The sequence below is a fragment of the Nuphar pumila genome, chromosome 4 (assembly GCF_984573655.1).
Source record: "Nuphar pumila chromosome 4, dmNupPumi1.hap1.1, whole genome shotgun sequence".
Classification (NCBI taxonomy): Eukaryota; Viridiplantae; Streptophyta; class Magnoliopsida; order Nymphaeales; family Nymphaeaceae; genus Nuphar; species Nuphar pumila.
In genome coordinates, this window is record NC_143252.1 from 9,056,305 (window position 1) to 9,062,875 (window position 6,571).

The following is a 6,571-nucleotide window of genomic DNA, read 5'->3' on the forward strand; positions in this document are numbered from 1 at the left end:
CCAAGCATATCCACAATGGTTGGATTTTCATAAAAGGTGCTGAAAATGCCCATATTTTGCCCCAAGATGGGTTAGCATAGTGGGGTGGAGCCTTGGCTGCTAGACGAGTAGTTAAAGTTCGATTTTCATGGGTGCCATCCCTTTGCGCAAGCCAACGTGTAGCATGGGTCCCGGGGCACTACAAGAAAAATGTTAATTAGTGACAGAAATTTGTGACTAATTATTTTCGTCGCAAATTTGTGACGGATTAGCTAGAGAAAACTAATCGTCCTTAAAATTGGAATTAGTTGCAGAATTAGCGACGAAAAAATTGTCTCAAAATCTACCTCTAATTAGTGACGTATTAACGACAAGAAATTTTTATCTCAAAATCCATCGCTAATTAGCGACAAAAAAAAATGTCTCAAAAGTTGTCGCTAATTAGCGACGAATTCGCGATGAAAAAATTTTGTCGCTAATCCATCGCTAATTTGTAGTCGAACATTCATAGTGGTTGCCACGTTGGCAATTCGTGTGTGGCAGCGTTCTACCAATCAGAGTACAAAGCACCTCAAACCTATATAAGTACATCGCCATCTCCTGGTTCCCCATCATCAGTGTCTCGATCATATAAGGTTGAGCATGTCATCCTCGCGATGATGACAATGAGGCTGAGAACACCCGTCGGTAGGAGCTCTCGCTAGTCCCGACCGAGCTCCCTCCACCACCACTCGATTGTCTCTGCTTGCTTCGCTGATGCCTCAACGCACCTGCGTTGCACCTCTGCGGCTGGCCATCGCTTCCCTCGTTACTGCAGATCGATGAGCAGCTCCCCGACGGACACTTCTCCATCGATTCCAGCAAGACCACCGACTTGGAGAGGTCCATTGGTGATTATCTGTCTTCATCTCTCGGCTCTGCTCGTTCCCTGAGGTCATCGGTGACCCATTTCAGATCGTTGGTGTCTTCGAAATCCCGTGGCGGATATGCCAATTGCTCCAAATCCTGCAGTATCAGACATTCGGCCGCGATCCTTGACAACCTGGTATCGGGGGGGGCTTGTCGGTCGAAAATGCCCTACCCTCGTCGTTGATCGGGCCAGAGACGTCGACCAACCTGAGTTTTCGGAGGTTGAGGCACCCTTTGGAGAGTACCCTTAATCCCCGATCCAGCGACTTCGATGACAACTGCCTAACCTCACCGAGAAGCTGGTCGAAAAGATCAAAATCCGACCAATCGAGGGGGATGGTGACCATGTTGTGGGTGAGCACCAACTCTCAATTGCAGGTGGGTGTCCTCTTGATACAAGCATTGATCAGGTCCACGTCCGTGAGATTGGAGAACCTAGAAACGAGCCTACCATGTTCTAGAAAGTTTCAATCACGAATCTTCAATGATTTTACTAAAACAAAGAAAGAAAAGAGCAAGATTTTTTTTAATTTTTTATTTTTAATTTTTTATTTTTAATTTTTACTTTTTTTATTTTTTATTTTTTATTTTTTATTTTAATTTTTAATTTTTTTATTTATTTTGCGACGGATTAACAACGGATAATATCTGTCACTAATATTCGTCGCCAATTTAGCAATGAATGTAGCAATAAATCAATTTTGTCGCTAATTAGCAACCAAAAAATTATGACGAACACTATTCATCGCTAATCCGTCGCTAAAGCAGATTTGCAATGGATTAGCGTCTGCCACTAATACATATTTTTCTTGTAGTGGGGGCAGGGGTCCTAGCCTCAGAGTTTTATGCATAGGACAACACAACTAGGTCTTCATGCCAGGTGCAGTTTCTTTAGGTTATAAATCCAAAAAAAAAATTCTCATATATATATATATATATATATATATATATATATATATATATATATATATATATATATATATATATATTGGCTACTAATAAAGGTACAAAACTAATGAGTATAAATCACTCTTTTCTTCAAAATTTTCTAATTTTATGTAGATCAAATGTTATGGTGTCATCTACATGGTTTGTTTAGTAGAAAACTTGCTTTGAATCATGTAATTATGACAAGTACTTAGGTTTTTAAAGGACTCTAAAAATCAATGGCTCATAATGTGTCAAATTCTCATAACTCAAACTGTAACATTTTTACATCAGAAAAGGACAATCCAAGGCTTGATCCTTAGCAAACAAACCATGTTGAACACATCTATATGGTTAGATTGAGTCGATGCAACTTGCGTCTATGATTTCTTGCTCATTAGTTATGTACCTTAATTAGGGATGGCAATCAGGTCGGGTTGGCGGGTTAGCATACCTCAACCCGAACTCGACCTGTTTAATAAACGGGTCAGCTGTGGCAAACACGAACTCGACCCGTTTATTAAATGGGTAACTCGACACAACCAGCCAACCTGTTTAATAAATGGGTTGGGTCGGGTAAACGGGTTGGCGGGCGGGTCGGGGTCAGGTAAACGGGTTGGGGGGCGGGTTGGCGGGTCGGATTCAGGTAAACGGGTTGGGGGCGGGTTGGCAGGTCGGGTTCAGGTAAACGGGTTGACCCGCCCGCCTAACCCGTTTATTAAACGGGTCAGCCGGGTTGGCATACCCCTAACACGAACCCGACCCGTTTAATAAACGGGTTAGGCAGGTTGACCCGTTTATTAAATGGGTTAGTTTAAGCCAAACATGAACCCACCTAAGAAGCGGGTTGGCGGGTCGTGTCAGGTTTTGTCACCCCTAACCTTAATTAGTAGCCAATATTTACTATGGGTGGTGAAATCTGACACGACCTGCCAACCCGCTTCTTAGCCGGATTCGGGTTTGGCTTAAACAGGTTCGTGTCGTAAACGGGTCGACCCGCCTAACCCGTTTCTTAAACGGGTCGGGTTCGTGTTAGGGGTATGCCAACCTGTCAACCCGGCTGACCCGTTTAATAAATGGGTTAGGTGGGCGGGTCAACCCGTTTACCTGAACCCGACCCGCCAACCCGTTTACCTGACCCGACCCGCCTGCCAACTCGTTTACTCGAACCCGACCAGCCAACCCGTTTACCCAAACCCGACCCACCAAGCCGCCCGCTAACCCGCCAACCCGTTTACTCGACCTGACCCGTTTATTAAACGGGTTAACCGTGTCGGGTTACCCGTTTAATAAATGGGTCGGGTTCGTGTTGAGGTATGCTGACCCGCCAACCCGACCCGATTGCCACCCCTAATATTTACCTTATATATATAAATATATATGTGTGTGTGTGTGATTGTTTTTTCAAAAGCTTCAAAGATCAACAATACACAATGTACCAAAACTTCACAACTCGATAAGCTGTGCTTTTACATTGGAAAAGCTCGATCCTGAAACTCAGAACCTTAGCAAACAAACAATGTAGGCATCTACATAGTCGGATTAAACCGACATAGCTTGCGGCTATGGTCTCCTGCTCAATAGTTTGGTACCATTACTAGTACCAAATATTTACTATTTTTTTTAATGCAAAAGCATGCCTATTAAAGCTGTAATTCTGACCATCTGTCTCATCTAAGACATATCATCGCCAAAGTATTTTTTTAGATAATCCAAGTTTCATTGCAGTTCACACATTGGCTAGCCTCAAGTTGGTAAAACCCTTGAGGTCCCCCTGCTCACCCAAAAAGTACATCCCATCCAACCAGTGTTGTGAGAGGCGTACGCCTCAGTACCTCAAGCGTACGCCTCAGAGGCGAAGCCCACGCTCAAGGTACTGAGGCGTTGCAGTGATGCGCCAAAGGTAAATATAAAAAAAGAAATCTGATTATGAGCATTAAACAAAGGTCATTCTGATGCAGTCGAATACACATTAAATTCAATCCATTAACATCCCTAAAAAAATGCCACATATTTTTACGATATTTTAGATATACCACGGATACTTGAGAGTCTCACGTTGTGAGAGGTGTACGCCTCAGTACCTGAGGCGTATGCCTCAGAGGCGAAGCACAGGCTCAACGTCTCGCTTCGCCTCATCGCATTTAACAACCTTGCATCCAACTTCAACCTTGTGCCTCTGGAGGGTTTCGAAGTTGTGACGTCCTGTCAACTTGGTGACATTCACAAGTTGACCTTACCAGACAGTGGAGCCCTTGTGAGCATTCACCGCCAAAGTTTGTTATCTGTAATTCTTTTGCATGTTCAGATAGGGATGGCAGTGGACAGGGGGAAAACAGGGCCCTGCCTCGCTTCGCCCCGTTTGGACTGGGGATGGAGGACATGAAACAGGGATGGGGGTTAAAATCAAAACCCATACGGGGATGGACTTATGTTTTCTCCCGCCCCGCCCCTTCCTCGATCCCCGCTTTGCCCCGCCCCACTCCATCCCCCATCCTTCTTTAGAGATGGCAGTGGACCGAGGGGAAACGCCCCCCCCGGCTTGCCCCGTTTGGACTAGGGATGGAGGACATGAAACTGGGATGGAGGTTAAAATTAAAACCCATGTGGTGATGGAGGGTAGGATTTTGAGATGGGGGTGGGAGTGGAGACCTTGTCCCCCGCCCCAGTCCACTGTCATCCCTATGTTCAGATCTAGCAATATCATTGAAGGGGTGTATAGATCCAACCATTTATCCAGAAAAAGGGATAAAACTGGGATATCACATTGTTCTGATATTTATCAGAATGGTTTCAGCATTCATGGGCTGGCCTAATCCTATAGCGTAACGCAGATTGGTGGGCAGTGGCACTGCAACAAGAAAATTGATAATATCGTGGGCGCTCTGGTTAAATTGAGGGTACTAAAATTAGGGGTGTCAACGGATTGGGTTTACTCAGACCCGACCCAGACCAAACCCTATAGGGTCCAGATATGGTGAAAAATAAGAAGACCTGATTAAGATTCGGGTCTGGACCCAAAGGTCCAATTAATACATGGATCTGGGTATAGTTTGTAAAATTTTATACCCGGGGTCCGGTTCGAGTTCCGATTAAGACCCGCAAATTTTCAATGTAAAAATGATACAATATATTATTTTACCAGGTATGGTCTGAGTCTGGTTCATATAGTTCTAATCGGGTCCGGGTATGGTTTCTCTTATATTAGACCTGAGTCCGGACCCAATGCCATATCCGAAGATCTGGCTCAAGTCCAGGGTCCAAGTCTCTTATAGTAGACCCCTAACTAAAATGTTTGACTTTCTTTTGGATGCAAATTATTCTAAGAATTATACGTTATGCCATAATCATTCCTCTCATATGAAAAGTTGTGTGCTTTCTGGTGGTAATGAACAATCATAGGAAACTGATTATTTTCTTACTGAGATATTGTTTGCCCAACACTCCTTTCCTAACGAATTAAAAAAATCATTGCTGCCAACAGCAAGTCATGTGCTCCCAATGTCTTCCCTGATAATATATATATATATATATATATATATATATATATATATATATATATATATATATATATATATATATATATATATATATATATATATATATATATATATATATATATTATAGGCAAGCTGGGGTTAGGCAGACCCCTACCAGTTATTATTGGACTTACCACTGGGTTTTGAACCTGCAAAGTCCCACCACAAGGAGACCAGCTTCTATCAACCATCCTGCACCTGAATGCATATTCTTGCTTTGATGAGAACCTGAAATTTTCATTTTGGAAGTTTAGTAGATTCTGGGTCATGACTTTTTAGCAGTTGGTAGAGAAACCCACATAAATGCTAGAATACCTTTAAAACACGTTTTTATTAAAATCAACTGTAGAGGATGCTGGATGCGTCCATGAAGCACTTAACAGACTGTAAAAACATGTATGGAACTTGTTACGTAGCACAGTGCTATCATTGCTATCTTTAGTAACACACACAAACAGAGGGTAACTGCCTACTTTTCGTGCCAACCGTGAGCGAATGAGGGCTTTTCAAGTTGTTTTTTATAAATCTGATCATGGACATGTGTTCGGCATGGTCAAATTGCTAGAAAACAACACTTTGGATCATGTTTTTTCCGTAAAAAATATAACATTTAAATACCTTGGATATTTATATATTTTTTAAAAAATTTACACCATCGATTTTCAAACCATTTAAAAACCAACCCGTGTGTCGGAATTTGATGATGAAAGAGTTAATTATTATAAAATCAAGTACGTAGATCACATTTGTACCGTTAGATTTGAGAAAATATGGAAAAGAACTCTTCAAAAGCCTGGTAGGCATGGATCGGATTAGGCAGCCTCTCTCTCTCTCTCTCTCCCTCTCTCTCTATATATATATATATAGGTTTTAAATGCCTACTAAAAAACTTTAGACTTTATTATTTTTTTTGCACCTGACCATCCAAATGTGATCTACATGTCTGTTTTTTAGTACAAATCAGCTCTTGAACCATGTTCTGGCACATGTATGTCAAATTTTCTGATGGATCAACGGCTAATAATGCACCAATTTTTTAATCCACAAAGAATCATATTTTTTTGTCAAAAGAATAAGATCCAAGAGTCAGTTACTATTTTGACCATGCTGAACATATCCTCAGTCAGATTTGGGCAAAACCCAGTGTAGCCAATATCACACACACACATATATAGATATAGAGAGAAAATGATAGCTGCCTGCCACTTTTCTAGCTT